Genomic DNA, 17,131 nt, shown 5'->3' with positions numbered 1-17,131 from the left:
AGACTAAATCAAAGTGAGTTTCTATCCACCAAGATGATTAAATTAGGACCAATGGTGATATGAAAAAAAATAATAATAATTGCTATGTTCTCACAGAAATCCCTTCATTGTGAACTTGATTACATAGCTAGGACCCTGAAATAAGAAGTGGCAAAGCTCGGTCTAAAATGGGGATGGACTTTGCTAAGAAATACATTGTCAAGAGCAGCTTGTATCTCTACCACCACTAGGACATTTGGATGAAGGGATTCTATTTAAACCCAAAACTGGTAGTAAATTAGCAGGACAGCCTGTTGACAACCTCCCCCCTGGAATGAGCTGGTGAGACAGTTATTCTGTTTGTTTGCCCATCTTGAGTTTCAGTAAGGTCCTTATATCTAACTTGCAGCCACAAGACCCTAAGTAAAATTACATCTGGGGTCACTCTGAGAGACCATGTGCTCTCTCAATAATCAGCAGAACTACACTGCATTTGCATATACAAAATGAACATAAGAACAATAGTCTTATGCACGAATACCATGGCTCCTTCTTATGACTTTCATTCCAGTCCTGCCTTTGCCCATTATGTTTGCAAGGTTACTGTATGACTAGCTAAACACAAAGGAGAGTAGCAAGGTCTGACTCTCTAGAAATGAGTTAGAACTTGTATTGTTGATGACAAAATGAATCATATACTGGCTTTTTATAGCTTACTGTATACCTAAATGACCTTTAGGGTAGCTTCACCACATCTCCCAGTTTTGCCCAATTGCTGTGGCCTTATTAAACCCAAATAATGGTATCTTACTTCCCTGATAATTTAGTTTATCAGAACTTAGCCAATTTGCATGCTTTCCATTATTTTGCCATGTATGGTCTTTTTTGTCTGTGTGCATTCATGTCAATTGCAAACACATCTATTATTTGCTTTTTACAGTTGAACACATTGGGGTTGATTTACTAAAAATGGAGAGTGCATAATCTGGTGCAGCTGTGCATGGTAACCAATAAGCTTCTAACTTCATCTAGTTCAATTAAGTTTTCACAAAAAAAAAATACTAACTGGAAGCTGATTGGTTTCTCTGTAGAGCTGCTCCAGACTTTGCACTGTCCATTTTTAGTAAATCAATCCCATAGTTTGCAGGTGCTAGAGGAAGAAAGGGAAACCTGTATAACTGCTGGGTTGGGCTCTACTGACAGGAAATGCCTGGTGGTCTTAAGGCTCGTACACATAACCGGTTTTCCCGGCAGGAAAACTGCCAGGAGAGATTTTGGCCGGGGAAAACCAGATGTGTGTATGCTTCCTCGCAGTTTTCCCATCTGGAAAACAGCCGGGAATCTCGGTGGGAAAATAGAGAACCTGCTCTCTATTTTCCTGTCGGGATTCCCAGCATTTTTTTTCCCGCCAGATCTACTACTTAACTATGGGAAACACTGCGAGGCAATGCCGATGGAGCATACACATGGTCGGGATTCCCGGCCAAAGCTCCATGGCAGTTTTCCTGCTGGGTTCTCGGCTTTCCCCTTGGTTTTCTCAGCAGACTTTTTACGGCTGAGAAAACCGAGCGTGTGTACAGGGCTTTAGACTTTTCTTCACCTCTTTCTAAACATGTCAGAGTCTTCTGACAAGTTAAAGTATATTAAAAGGCATTTTTTTTAGCTTTTAATAGAATGAAGAGGGATTAGAATACCTTTCAGGTTTTTATTGATGTCTGTGCCCTGTTAGGAGATTCACCCTCTCTATTTTGCCTGATTACTAAGATCACAAAAAGTAAGAATGAAAGAAAACCCAAATTTTGGGTTCTCTCCAGAACAGTATTAGAATGGAAATCTCTGAATGAGGACACTAGTTCTAGTGAATGTGGTAATAACCAGAGATTTCCTCACTTCCTGTTGTGGCTATGGGACAGAAAGTGAAGGAAAGTCCACCAAAGGAACACAAATGGCAAAAAACCTGACAGGAGTTATAATGCTCCCTTGCGCTATTCAAAATAAAATAGTTTTGCCTTTAGTTCTACTTTATGATAGGGGCATGTATTAGCCTCCTGTAGCCTTTAGGTTCTTTCTCATTTTGATTTTAGCTCGGAGTCTGGAAATAAATGAGGAGGATTTGTATGGTAGTAAAACCATCCTAATAAACACCCTGTTGCTGGCAAACACCTAGGGTTATTGCACAGCATATCTATTGAGCTTGTACTTATCTGCATAGATCAACACAGACTTAACGCATTCTATGCATTAAGATAAAAAGCCTTCTGTGTGCAGCAACCCCCCTCAGCCCCCTAATACTAACCTGAGCCCCCTCTCTTTCCAGCGATGTTCACGAGTGCCTTGACCGTCAAGGAACTCTCCCTCCTGATTGGCTGAGACACAGCAGCAGGAGCCAGTGGCTCATTTAGCCAATTAGGAGAGAGCAGGGCCAAACTACAGCTCTATGTCTGAATGGACACAAGGAGCTGAAGCTCAGGTGCCCCCATAGCATGCTGCTTGCTGTTGGGGCACTCAGCAGGAGGGATGGGGCCAGGAGAGCCAGTGAGGGACCCGAGAAAAGAGGGATTTGGGCTGCCCTGTGCAAAACCACTACACAGAGCTGGTAAGTTTAACATGTTTATTATTTTAAGAGAGAAAACAAACAAGACTTTACAATCACTTTAGTGCAAAGGCGCATAGAAAACAATGTTTTTCTGTGCCCTGTTTACACCATTATGCTCCAAAAAATGAAGCATTTATGCATTTTTACGCAACTCACTTTACCTAATAATGTCACCGAAGTGCGTTTTAACACAATGCAGTGTATAACCTTGAATGAAGTGTAATTTTTATAAACCTGAACTGTGTGATGCGTTGTAGCAATGCCACACACCAGTGTATACATGTTAATGGATGTGAGTTGTCTTAGAACCTCTGTTAAGCTTCCCCGCTAGGTATTTTCACAATCTCTCTTTATCCTGGTGACCATTGTCACTGAAGCAGCAAGTTACATTTATATTAGATCTATTTCCAGAGCAAGAGGTGAGGGTGATGGAGACTCTGCTTACTTTGCTTAGAAATGTTCTACTGCATTTCCAGGGCAAAATATGAAAAAAAAATCTTCCCTAGGGGACACAGCCAGCAAAAAAAGACTAACATGTTCCTACTTTATCCAAAGCTAAAAAAAAAATGATTATCATTACACTAGAAATTATTATTAAACCCAAAAGCAAACAATTATTGTAGCTGGGTCCTCTGCTGGCTGTGTGCCCACGCACTCTTTTCAGAAAGCTGTATTATATTGTTTTTTTTTATTTAGATTTTTTGCTTCAAATATGTGCTCATATACTTCCTTTCCATATTTTGACAACGCTTAGTGTTTATTAAAAGTCAGCAGCTACAAAAAGTGTAATTTTAATAAACAGACACTTACCTGCTCCACGGTCCAGCGACGCAGCCGCCCGGAGCTCCGTTCCTCTCCCCCCTCTCCAGTCGGTGCCTCCATTCATAGCTGTGCACTATGAGTGAACAGGCGATTTCCTGGGACCTGTCACGTGTCCCTGGAGATCTCCTAAAGGGAGGGGCCGCCTAAGGCGAGAAGAGAAGTCACCGAGGCGGAAGGAGGAAGTTGGACAGGAAGTCCCACTCCTAACAAAGCCCCCACCCCCCCCCAAAAAAAAATGACATGCTCAATGTGGCATGTAAGTGGGCGAGGAGTGCTTAAAGCAGAAGTTCTACTTTTGGGGGGAACTCCACTTTAATTTAGTTGCAATGTTGTCAGCCTACTGTCTGTTTCTAAGTTGAAACTAAAAGCAGCTATGCTGACACACTGGGTCGATTTACTAAAACTGGAGATTGCAAAATCTGGTGCAGCCATGCACCAGACTTCAGCTTGTTCAGCTAACTTCAGCTTGTTCAATTAAGCTTTGACAAAAGAAAACTGGAAGCTGATTGGTTTCTATGCAGAGCTGCACCAGATTTTACATACTCCAGTTTTAGTAAATCAACCACACAGTGCGCTGGTGCATGTTGACGTAGTCACATTAGCAAAACTGTGATGTTGAGCCATTACTGCAATGTGCATATGTAAAAGGGGAGTACTAAGAGTTTGCTGGATGTGTACACAGCAGGGAGACAAAATACAAACAAAGCTAGGGCAAACTATATTTTCGTTTAAAAGAAATATATATATATATTGTTACTTTTTTTTTTAGTTAGCGTGATGTACAAAACTAAGAATTTTTTTGGAGATTCCATTTATACATAACAAATATTCTCTAATAAGATAATAGTCAGATTTAAAATTGTATTCCCCAACCCCATTTTTTGAATGTCAAAAATAAATTGTAGCACAGAAAAAATTGAATTGTAAGTCAACTCCTCTTAGGCCTCGTACACATGACCGAGGAACTCGACGGGCGAAACACATCGAGTTCCTCGTCGAGTTCCTTGTTGGACTTGTTCCGAAGCTCGACGGGCTTGCTGTGCGTACACACGTAATAGACAACAATTTACTCGTTCTCCAGCGTGGTGACGCTCACCACGTACGACGGCACTATAAATGGGAGGTTTGAATTCTTTGGCGCCACCCTTGGGGCTGCTTTTGCTGATATCGTGTTTCCGCGTGTTAGTAAAAGTTTGGTGAGTGACGATTCGCGTTTTTCATTCGTCGTGCTTTCATATCATTTTCTGCCGTTCAGTTTGTGCTTGTGGGATCGTAGCTTGTTTATCGGGACGTGCGGTCAGGTCGTATTGTTTTACATTGCGGTTCTGTGCGCTCGTTTTAGATTTTCAGTGCGTTCTTCCTAGCACTTGCTGTTCTTCAGTGCGGTCTGATTGTGCGGTCTGATTACACGGTCGTTTCTAGCCATGTTGCAGGCACCTGATCGTCGTAGGCGACTTCGTGCTATGCAAATGTATGGTTCAGGTCTTGTTGCTTTAGACCTAGACCCAGCCATGAACAGGGTGAGGAGAAGTTCATGGACCAAGAATTGGTTGCTCCGTAGGAACCAATTCTGTCATATGCCTCTGCTGCGGGAGATCCAGGAAAATAATCCTGTAGATTACAGGAATTTTCTGAGGATGTCTGATCCTGTCTTTCAGCAGCTGTTGGCTTTGGTGTCGCCTTATATTACCAGGCAGGACACTGTTATGCGGGAAGCCATCAGCGCTGAACAGAGGCTAGTTGCCACCTTACGGTATCTGGCAACTGGGAGAAGCTTGCAGGACTTAAAGTTCTCGACGGGCATCTCCCCCCAGGCTCTGGGCCTCATAATCCCAGATACCTGTTCTGCCATCATCCAGGTTCTGCAGGATGACAATATGAGGGTAAGTTTTCTCCTTTAAGATCACATGTAATGTTTTTAATGTATGCTAATGTATTGTAATTATTCCCTTCCTCCCTACTTACCATGCTTGTAATGTACTGTGAATGTCCCCTTTGCCCCCATGCATGCTCTAAGCTCTTATTGATGTCCCTTTTTAAGGCCCACATGCCTATTTCCCTTCACTTACCTCCCCAGCATGCTATCCTGGGCCCTAACACACCTAGCCTAGTCACTTTACAATGTATTGTGTTATATCCATTGTAATGTTCCCCCCCACCTCCAAAATGTGTATTAAAGTGTAGGTTCACCCAGAAAAAGTTCCAAAAATATAGTTGAACCTAGACTTTAATAGTCATTTTGGAGAGGGCTAGATGAGTTTTGGAGTTTCATGGAAAAAAAAAAAGGAACTCCCAAACTCATCTAGCCCTCTCCAAAATGTGTATTAAAGTGTAGGTTCACCCAGAAAAAGTTGAAAAAATATAGTTGAACCTAGACTTTAATAGTCATTTTGGAGAGGGCTAGATGAGTTTGGGAGTTTCATGGGGAAAAAAAAAAGGAACTCCCAAACTCATCTAGCCCTCTCCAAAATGTGTATTAAAGTGTAGGTTCACACAGAAAAAGTTCCAAAAATATAGTTGAACCTAGACTTTAATAGTCATTTTGGAGAGGGCTAGCTGAGTTTTGGAGTTTCATGGAGAAAAAAAAAAGGAACTCCCAAACTCATCTAGCCCTCTCCAAAATGTGTATTAAAGTGTAGGTTCACCCAGAAAAAGTTGAAAAAATATAGTTGAACCTAGACTTTAATAGTCATTTTGGAGAGGGCTAGATGAGTTTTGGAGTTTCATGGAAAAAAAAAAAGGAACTCCCAAACTCATCTAGCCCTCTCCAAAATGTGTATTAAAGTGTAGGTTCACCCAGAAAAAATTCCAAAAATATAGTTGAACCTAGACTTTAATAGTCATTTTGGAGAGGGCTAGATGAGTTTGGGAGTTTATGAATAATTGTTATAATTATTTTTTTTTTTTTTATCTCCCAAATTTGATCATTGATCCATCAGAGGGGGTGATGTAAGTGTTAATTGTGCGTTATATTTTAGGTGTAAAAAGCTCTTTTAATTTTAAAGTTAGAATAATTATGATGTCTTTGTCTAACGTGCTTGCAATGTTATGTTCCAATTATTTTTAAAATATTTTATTTTTCTACTACACAGCTTCCGTCCACGCCACAGGAATGGCAGACTGTGGCAGCGGAGTTTGAGACGCGTTGGAACTTCCCCAACTGCGGGGGAGCCATCGACGGAAAGCACGTCCGCATCGTGCCTCCACCCCGTTCTGGTTCTGAGTTCTACAATTATAAGGGGTTCAACAGTATTGTGCTGATGGCGGTGGTGTCAGCACAGTACGAATTTCTGTACGTTGATGTGGGCAAGAACGGCCGGATGTCGGATGGGGGAGCTTTCAGGCAGACTGAGTTCGGGGAACAACTCCAAGACGAAGATCTCGCATTGCCACCGGATGCGGACAACGTGGAAGGACTCCCCTTCGTCTTCTTGGCTGATGAAGCTTTTGGCCTGGGACCCCATCTAATGAGGCCATTCCCCCAGCGCACCCTCACCCCAGAGAGGAGTGTTTTTAATTACCGGCTGGCCAGAGCCCGGAGGGTGGTGGAGAATGCCTTCGGGATAATGGCCAGCCGGTTCCGCCTGTTCCTAACCTCGATCCATATGGCGGAGTACAAATGGAACTATATCATATTTGCATGCTGCATTTTACATAATTTTTTGAGACGAAATTCGCCAAACTATATGGCCATGGTTGGGCCTGAGGCTGGACTTAACAATCCCGAGCAAATGTTGCCGGGCCTGGAACCTGCCCGTACTGGCTTGCCCCCCCAAAGTGGCCGTGCAGTCCGTGACCAATATATGGAGTATTTTATGGGTAGGGGGGCCATTCCCTCACAAGCCAATTTGGCTTAGCTTTGTTTTATCACATTATAAATCAGTGTACCCAAAAATTTAAATTTTGTCGCTTGTGTTTTTTGAAGCTGCCTCATCATTTTACATAATGTACTACATGTAGTGTCAAGTGTATTTTCCTTGCCAACTCGCAACCATTTCCCAGGTAACACACAAAGTAAACACATGTAAAGTTACAGGTTCTTTAATCAAAACACCACACACTTTATTTTTTAAGATTATTTTATTTATTTTAACAATCTTCTTACCAATTTGTGATTTGTACATTTTTTAAAACAATTTTTGAAGATATAAAAATCTCTTTATATATTTTTTTTTTTTTTTTTATTCACAACAATCACTTTATATCATTTTTTTGTTTTTTTTTTTGATTCACAACAAGATAAAAATCACTTTATATAATTTTTTTGTTTTTTTTTGATTCACAACAAGATAAAAATCTCTTTATATAATTTTTTTTTTTTTGATTCACAACAAGATAAAAATCTCTTTATATAATTTATTTTTTTTTTTTTATTCACAACAAGATAAAAATCTCTTTATATAATTTTTTTGTTTTTTTTTGATTCACAACAAGATTAAAATCTCTTTATATATTTTTTTTGTTTTTTTTTGATTCACAACAATCACTTTATATAATTTTTTTGTTTTTTTTTTGATTCACAACAAGATTAAAATCTGTTTATATTTTTTTTTTGTTTTTTTTTTATTCACAAGATAAAAATCTCTTTATATAATTTTTTTGTTTTTTTTTGATTCACAACAAGATTAAAATCTCTTTATATTTTTTTTTGGGGTTTTTTTTGATTCACAACAATCACTTTATATAATTTTTTAGTTTTTTTTTTATTCACAACAAGATTAAAATCTGTTTATATTTTTTTTTTGTTTTTTTTTGATTCACAACAAGATTAAAATCTGTTTATATATTTTTTTGGGGTTTTTTTGATTCACAACAATCACTTTATATAATTTTTTTTTTGTTTTGGGATTCTCAAAAATAACCAAATCACTTTGTAATTTTTTTTGCCAATCCTAACTCCAAAAATCATTTACACTCTCCCCAAAATGTCCAACAAATTTTTAAGTTTATTTTCAACCCTCCTGGTCCGATTTTTTATTTCCCGGTTGGCAAGATGGATCTCCTCAACTTCCTCTCTGCATGCCCATATTTCACTGATAACCATCTGGGTCGTCTGCCTGTCCAAGCCACCACCTGCTCGTGAAATGGGGGACAAAACCATTTAGTACAATTACGCAGGCCTACATCTAGCTAACCAAAATTAGATGATACTTTACCAGATGTGGTTGCAGCCTCATCCTGATCCCGCGGGGGTTGTCCTTCATTTGCCTCCTGGCTTGCTGCTTCCTGTCGCCCTACAAGAATTAAGAAAAGGTGTTTCAAACATTATTGAAAAATATTGAAGTCCTGAAAGAGGAATATGAATAATTGTTACAATAAATTATGGGACTATTGTTGGTTTTTAACAACCCTCTAAGCAGGACACAGGATTGTAGGCATTGCCAAATATTAAGCAAAATCTGTGTACCTTTTTTTGTCTTTTTAAACATGGAAGCCAAACAAGTATCCACTGGATGACCTCACCTTTGTGTTAGCCACTAAAAAATTTCTTTTGGATGGCCAACAATTGTGCTACTGACCGCATGTGTCCCCAACTGATGAGCAGACTATCCTTTTCCTGTATATTCACTTAATTTGGATTACTAAAAACACATCTAAATTAATTCCTCAATGGATCTCACCAGGGCCGCTGAGCAAAATCATGTGGCCCTGTACAGCCTACCTGACGGGACCCCCTTAAGCTCCCCCCCTGGCCCCGCATTGAAACTGTCTCTGCAGCACGTTACGGGATTGGCGGCATTGGTAGGCACCTGGATCAGAAAACAGGGGGGGGGCTGCCGTCTGAAATCAAAATTACAAAGCGGAGGGGGGCCCTTTACAAATTAATAATAAAACTAAAAAATGAAAAACTTAAAAAAGTAGTTTTCATAAATAAATAACTAAACATTTATTTAAACATGAAAAAGGGGGGGCTTAGTTTGCCATTCAGGGCCCTGGGGACCTCTGGGCCCTTTAATTTCAATTTTATTTTTTTATTTTTAATAAAATTAAAATGGGGGTTTGCCACATGGAGACCTCATGAGCCCTTTAATCTCTCTCTCTGTATCTATCTATCTATCTATATATATATATATATATATATATATATATATATATATATATATATATATCTAAGGACTAAAAAAAAAAAAAATTAAAAAAATCAGGAAAAAGTAAAAAAATGTTGATGGGCACAATCTTTGGTCGTACGAGTCGTCGTTCTGTGAATTAACGACGACTTTCACGACCAATATTTGGGCCCACTAACATGAAATACATAATACAGTACAACCTTCAATAAAAATCACATGGCGAGAATTACAAACACAAGACAGGATTACCCCTAAAAATTACTTACTTTTTCTAATTTCTCTCCGGATTTTCTGAAGGGTCTCTTGTTCCCTCAACTTAAGGTCCGACCAGCGCTTTCTCAGCTGCTCCCGAGACCTTCGGATCCCAAATTTCCTGAAGATCCTCCTTTCCACTTTTGACATGATCAGGGCCTTCAGTTTATTAGGGTGGAGATATGGCCCGTGTTTCCCGTCATAATCCTCCTCCCGGAGGATCTGGACCATCTCCACCATCTCCTGGAATGTCATATTGGTTGCTTTATATCTGCGAGATGTGCCAGTGTATCTGTGGGCTGGGGCAGGCATGTTGGGGTGCTCGGGTGCTGCTGCCATCTTGTTGATGCGGGGTCAAGGAGAGAGAAGGGGCGGGGAAAAGACTAAAAAGAACGTCAGGGGTGTGGAGACGGGCGGAGCGTCACGCATGCGCGTGTATAAAGGGATACCACGTGAATGAAGGCGGCGTTCACAATCTGTAGAAGGAGACGGAACTATCGACCGTGTCATACGACGGTACGTAACGTTTTATTGAAACTTTGAGTTTGGCGGCTAGCTAGATATGTTGTTAACCGAGCAGAAAGCAAGAAAATAAATAAATTTCGATGTCAGTCAGCCAAGATCTGACATGGAAATGGCCATTTATAGTGCCGTCGTACGGGCTGTACGTAACCGCGCTTTGCTGTAACATTTCTCAAAATCTGCTGTGTGGGCAATGTCGTTATTTTTGCATGAAAGGTTTATTTTTTTGCATGATGAACCTCGTCGGTTTTGGCATGATGAACCTCGTCGTTTTTGGCATGAACCTAGTCGTTTTTGGCATGAATCTCGGCGTTTTAGGCATGAATCTCGTCGTTTTAGGCATGAATCTCGTCGTTTTAGGCATGAATCTCACAACCTGCTCACATAATTACTTCTTGTCGATTGCGCGACGAAAGCTAAGGGGCGTGAAAACATACACACATGTGTCGTACGTACGTTGGGGGGTGCGGAGGAAGACGGTTGACCGACGAGAGTGTAGCTATACTTTGATTTTGTGTCGTCATTGGCCTATACTCAGGGCCGCTGATAAGCCAGTACAGCTGGCCCTGTTGTAGGGGGCCCAGGGCCAGCAGGGGCCCGGATGGCAACCCCCTTTAAAGAAATAAATATATCTAATTTTCATATTGTTTTTGAGTTTTAGTGGTCCTGAGATCCCCAGGGCCTGGGATGAAAACACAACATTTTAAAAAATAACACCAAAAAAAAAATGTCCATTTTATTTTAAAGAAATATATATATATATATATATATATATATATATAATTTTTTTGTATTAAAGGTCCCCAGGGCCCCGGATGGCAATCCACCTTGTTTTATTTTTTTTATTGAAATTATTATAATTTATTTAGTTTCTTCTTCTTCCATATATACTAAAGGGCTCATGAGGTCTAGATGTGGCAAACCCCCTTTTCTTACATTTTTTAGAAAAATGATTTCTTTGTATTTTAATTAAAGGGCCCAGAGGTCCCCAGGGCCCTGAATGGTAACCCCCCCCCCTTTTAAAAATAAATAAATTATTTCTTTATTTGATATATTTTATTATTTTTTTTTTGGTTTTAATATTAATTTGTAAAGGGCCCCACTCCGCTACTCAATTTGCGGCAGCCCCCCCCCCTCCCCGGTTGTCTGCTCCAGGTGCCTAACAATGACGCCAATCCCGTAACGTGCTGCAGATACAGTTTCAAGGCAGGGCCAGGGGGGGAGCTGAAGGGGGCCCCGTCAGGTAGGCTGTACGGGGCCCCATGATTTCTATCAGCGGCCCTGCCTATACTGCAAAGACATTTAAAGGCTATATGGGGATAAAGATTACTCCAGTTTCTAGACTGATTGTGTGTTTTGCATATTTTTTGTCTTGCAGAAAAATGAATAAGTTCAATGACCCAGATTTTCTTGCCATTTTTATTGACAAATTGAGAGAGCTGCCCGTTCTTTGGGCCACAAAAGACCCAAGGTCAAAAAATAAAGAACGAAGAAAGGCAGCACTCAATAGTCTGCTACCATTTGTACAAAGACAGGTGGGGACCCATGTTACAACTGACATGCTGGATACTCGGATTGGGACCTTGAGAGGCTCATACAGAAAGCAACGGAACATGGTCCTGGCTTCTCAGAGGTCTGGAGCAGGAGCAGAGCAGGTCTATGTCCCATCGCTGTGGTACTACAGCAGACTGTCATTTCTGGATGAGCACCTGGAAGTTAGGGAGTCACTTTCTAGCCTTCCCCCCAGACAGAGAAGATCTAGCTCCAGCCTTCCTCCCAGACGGGGAAGAGCAAGGTCCAGCCTTCCCTCCAGCCTTCCCTGCAGCCAACCTGATCCTCCTGAAGGGGAGCCCTCTCACAATCAAGAGGAGCGTTCCACCCTGGAGGAACAGCCGGATTTGCCTGCCTGGAGCCCGGTATAGTACTTTAAATGTGTTATTTGGTGGTGTTGAATTGCTGACAAAGAGATGTTAAAGCGGATGTTACATTTCAAAAAAGTAAAATTGACAAGTATGAAAATCATAAACACTGTAGCTGATGACTTTCAAATTATCTCTAAAATATTCCGATTGCACACCTTCCGGCAAAATGGCCAAGTAGTAAAAGGGTGCTGAAACGATCACCGGCTGGGAACCGGAAAGCAAATCATATATATATATATATTCGCCAGCACACCAGGGATCATAACGTTCAAAGATTTAATGCATATCTATTATTTCAAAAAGAGCAACGTTTCGAGGCCACGCAGGACCTCTTCGTCAGGCAAAAAGATGCCTGACGAAGAGGTCCTGCGTGGCCTCGAAACGTTGCTCTTTTTGAAATAATAGATATGCATTAAATCTTTGGACGTTATGATCCCTGGTGTGCTGGCGAATATATATATATATATATGACTTTCAAATTATGACACGTAACTTTCCTAGCCGCCAGCGATGTCAGCCCCCGCCGAGGCCCATACTCAATCCTAGCAGCTCCAAGCGCAACCATCCATAGTTAAGGGAAACAGGCAGTGATGCCAAACGGATTCACTGCCCGTTTCATAATGCGCATATGCAAACAGCGTGGCGCTTTGTGAATGGGCCGGCTGCTTTCGGGGACACACACAGTTCCCAGAATGCAGCGCGTCCCATTCACAAGTTGACACCCAGTGTAGGAGGAGGAACATAATACACCACGGCGGATGAAGAGGCAGATTTTTTATGTCCACATAGCAACAGCTAGTTAGGGGGAGTAAAACTTCAACATTCTTTTAATGAAATTTTTTGAGTAAAATGTTTTATTTGTAATTTTGGGTTATGGTGGAACCTCCTCTTTAATATGTTAAAAAAAAAAAAAATTGGGCGAAATGTGGTTTCCATATCATTAGTCAGTAGTTGCCACAAAAGTATTTGTAAAAATAATGCTAACTCCTGGTGTCAGAATTATTAGCTTTTCAAAATATTGCCTAAAATATATCAATAGTCAGGAGCTGTAAATTGTGTGTGAATTTTAAAAACCACATTAAAACTGACCCTTTTTGATACACAGGAGGACACCAGCCAGGAGGTTCAGGAAAGTGCCAGGCAGGAGGAGGCCAGGCCTAGTGCCACAGAGGAGGTGGCAAGGCCTAGTGCCACAGAGGAGGTGGCAAGGCCTAGTGCCACAGAGGAGGTGGCAAGGCCTAGTGCCACAGAGGAGGTGGCAGGGCCTAGTGCCACAGAGGAGGTGACAGGGCCCAGCAGCAGCACAAGGTGCCAGGTGCCTCCCATCCGCATACCTAATCGAAGGGAAAGGAGGGATATGAGGGTCAGTGAAGCAGCACTGGCCCTGATACGTGATGCACAGGCCGCCCTCCAGCAGCCTACCACCACCGAGGAGAGTTATGGCAGCCTGGTCATGTCAAAAATGGGGCAAATGAGTAAGGAGCAGCGCCTCCGATTTGAGCCCCTCCTCATAAGCCTGCTCAATCAGGGGGTGAGGGGCCTAATCACTGACGAAACAGTGATTTGGACCCCCGGCCGTAGTCACCCACCATATAATTATCCTCCTCCTCCTGCTCCTGCAAATCTTCAGACTTCTTCTTCTCCTCCTGATACTCTTCTAACTTTTCTAACTCCTTCTCCTCATCCTCCTCCTGCTCATGAAATTCATCACACTTCTTCTTCTCCTCCTGATCCTCTTATAAATTTAACAACTCCTTCTCCTCATCCTCCTCCTGCTCAGGAAACTTCAGAAACTCCTTCTTCTTCTCCTCCTGCTGCTCACGAAACTCTTCTAACTTTTCAAACTCCTTCTCCTCATCCTCCTCCTGCTCACGAAACTTCCGCAAATCAGAATTCTTCTCCTCGTCCCGCTCCAGAAACTTTGCCTCCTACACCTTCTCCTCCTCCTGGCACAAGTACTACTCCACTGGCACCACCTCCAGCCAAGCAGAGAAGGAAGGCTGCAGAGAAGGCTGCAGAGAAGGCTGCAGTGAAGGCTGCAGTGAAGGCTGCAAGGAAGAAGGCTGTCCGGAAGACCAAGAAGTGACTCCCTTGCTTCCAGGTGGTGTGACAGAAGGCAGTCTGCTGTGGGATCACTTCCTTGGGACATCTGCCTGACCTGCTCCTGTTCCAGACCTCTGGGAGTCCAAGACCAGATTGTGCTCCTTCCTGGATGAGCCACTCAATGTCCCAATTCGAGGATCCAGCTGCTCATGATGTAACATTGTGCCCCACCTGGCTTTGCACAAATGCCAGCAGGGTATTGAGTGCTGTCTTTCATTTATTATATATATATATTTATTTTATTTGTTCTGTTCATGACCGAAATAAATGGTCTTTTTTTGTTTGGAAATTCATACTTGTCTATGTGTTTTTCATCAGCAAAAATATGTCCCTTGTGAGAAGGAAGGTTAACTTTACAAATAATGTCAAAAGGTAATATTATTAAGGGACAGATCACATAAGACAAAACAAGAAGGTTACAATGGTGGTTACTTTCCAGAAAAAAAAAAAAAAAAATGATTACAATAAACTCATAATATAAATTATCTTAAATGAAAAACTTGTTTGCTAAAAAAAAAAAAAAAAAAAAGCAGAGAGAAAAGATTTGTCAATATTCATGATATCAGCATTAAAAAGGTGAAACAAATTTGACAATAATCTGTGTGAAGATAAGCAGCAAAAGAATACATTTAATGTACATTTTTTAACATTCTAAAGATGGTTGAAATGCGCGGCATTTAAACGATGCTATAGAATGTTGGCAGCGTGACGAATGTGCTATCTCCATGACAAACGATACTTTTACTGAAGTTGCGCTCCCGTCTACTACTTTAATCTGAGCATGCGCGGGTTTGTTAGCATACAGACATCCGAGTTGCTCGTCGTAAACCAGCCCGTCGAGAACCTCGGCGAGCCAAATTTGGACTCCCGACGAGGAAATAGAGAACTTGCTCTCTTTTTGGCTCGACGAGGTTCTCGTCAGTTTCCTCGACGAAAATGTACACACGACCGGTTTCCTCGACCAAAAAATAGCTCCCAACAAGGTTCTTGCTGGTTTTTGCCGAGGAAACTGGTCGTGTGTACGAGGCCTTACACTTAGATATTATATTATTTTAGAAATAAATGTTTTGGAAGGGGTGGGGGTGTTGGTGTCATAATCCGCTATGGGGAAAATTTCACCAGCGAAAGTTTAGAAAGACGTGAGAAATTAGCGATGCCAACGGGTTCCCATCTAAACAGTATTGTATTCAGTGATCAGACCTTGTGTGTTATTCTAAATGTTTTAGGTTATGGCATCCATAAAGTATAGCATTTATGTGCATTTTGAAAACTTAGGGCCAGATTCACATAGAACTGCGGCGGCGTAACGTATCGTAGATACGTTACACCGCCGCAAGTTTTCATCGCAAGTGCCTGATTCACAAAGCACTTGCGATGAAAACTACGCCGGCGGCCTCCGGCGCAAGGCGGGCCAATTCAAATGGGCGTGTGCCATTTAAATTAGGCACGCTCCCGCGCCGGACCTACTGCGCATGCTCCATTTCCTAACTCCCGCCATGCTTTGCGCGCCATGACGTAATTTTTTCGAACGGCGACGCGCGTAGAGTACTTCCGTATTCCCGGACGTGTTACGCAAACAACGTTAAATTTTAAATTTCGACGCGGGAACGATGGCCATACTTTATACAGCAATACGATTGCTGTGTAAAGTTGAGGCACCAAAAAAAACGTAACTCCTAATTTGCATACCCGACACTGGTTTACGACGCAAACTCCCCCCAGCTGCGGCCGCGGTATTGCATCTTAAGATCCGACAGTGTAAAACAATTACACCTGTCGGATCTTATGGCTATCTATGCGTAACTGATTCTATGAATCAGTCGCATAGATAGAACAACAGCTACGACGGCGTATCAGGAGATACGCCGTCGTATGTGCTCTGTGAATCTGGCCCATGGTGATTAGTATGTAATTAAATGTTTAATATTCAGAATTTATAATAGGAATAGGGACAGAAAATCACTTTAATGCCATTAACTAGATCAACATGTACTGCAATATATGATCTAGCAGTATTTTTTTTAATACAGAAGTAACCAAACCTATATTTATATCTATAAATCAGAAGTTTAGCTGGTAACAGCTACACTCTACAGTCATGCATGTCCTCATTCTCTATGCAGAAAGCTATAGGTAATAAATGGTGGGTAAAATAACTGTAAGGCCTCGTACACACGACCGAGGAACTCGTCGGAAAAGACACATCGTTTTCCTCGACGAGTTCCTTGTTAGGCTTGTCGAAAAAACTCAACAAGCTTTCTTTGCATACACACTGTCAAGACCAAATCTTCTCGTTCTCAAACGCGGTGACGTGCAACACATACAACGGCAGGGGAAGTTCGATTCCACTGGCACAACCCTTGGGGCTGCTTTTGCTAATCTCATGTTACTGCGTGTTAAGTAAAAGTTTGGTAAGAGACAATTCGCACTTTTCAGACTGTTACAGCGTGACGAATGTGCTATCTCCATTACAAGCTCTGCCATAAGAATAGTTATGCGGTGATGAGAAGGATACTTTGTAACCTTTTAATTTGCAACATTGTCTTAAAACTGAACTCTAGGTAGATATAAAAAGCTGATGTGGCCTGTATTCATTAAAGTGGTTGTAAACCCACTTTAAAAAAAAAACACCTGCAAGACAAAGACAAAATGAGCTAGTATGCATAGCATACTAGCTCATTATGTAATACTCACCTGGGAACAATTTTTACTGTGATTTTAGCATGTCTTGTCACTCGACAATTGCGGCAAAATTGCGTTTTTGGTGTCCCTTAAGAAATAATGGCATTGCAAACACGTTCCCGTGTTTTGCTGCAATTCTGGAATCATGGGCAGAATCTTGCGATTCTGCCCATAATTCCAGT

Source organism: Rana temporaria, chromosome 4 (genome assembly GCF_905171775.1).
Source record: "Rana temporaria chromosome 4, aRanTem1.1, whole genome shotgun sequence".
Lineage (NCBI taxonomy): Eukaryota > Metazoa > Chordata > Amphibia > Anura > Ranidae > Rana > Rana temporaria.
The sequence above is the reverse complement of the archived record's forward strand: the minus strand, read 5'-3'. Positions refer to the sequence as shown.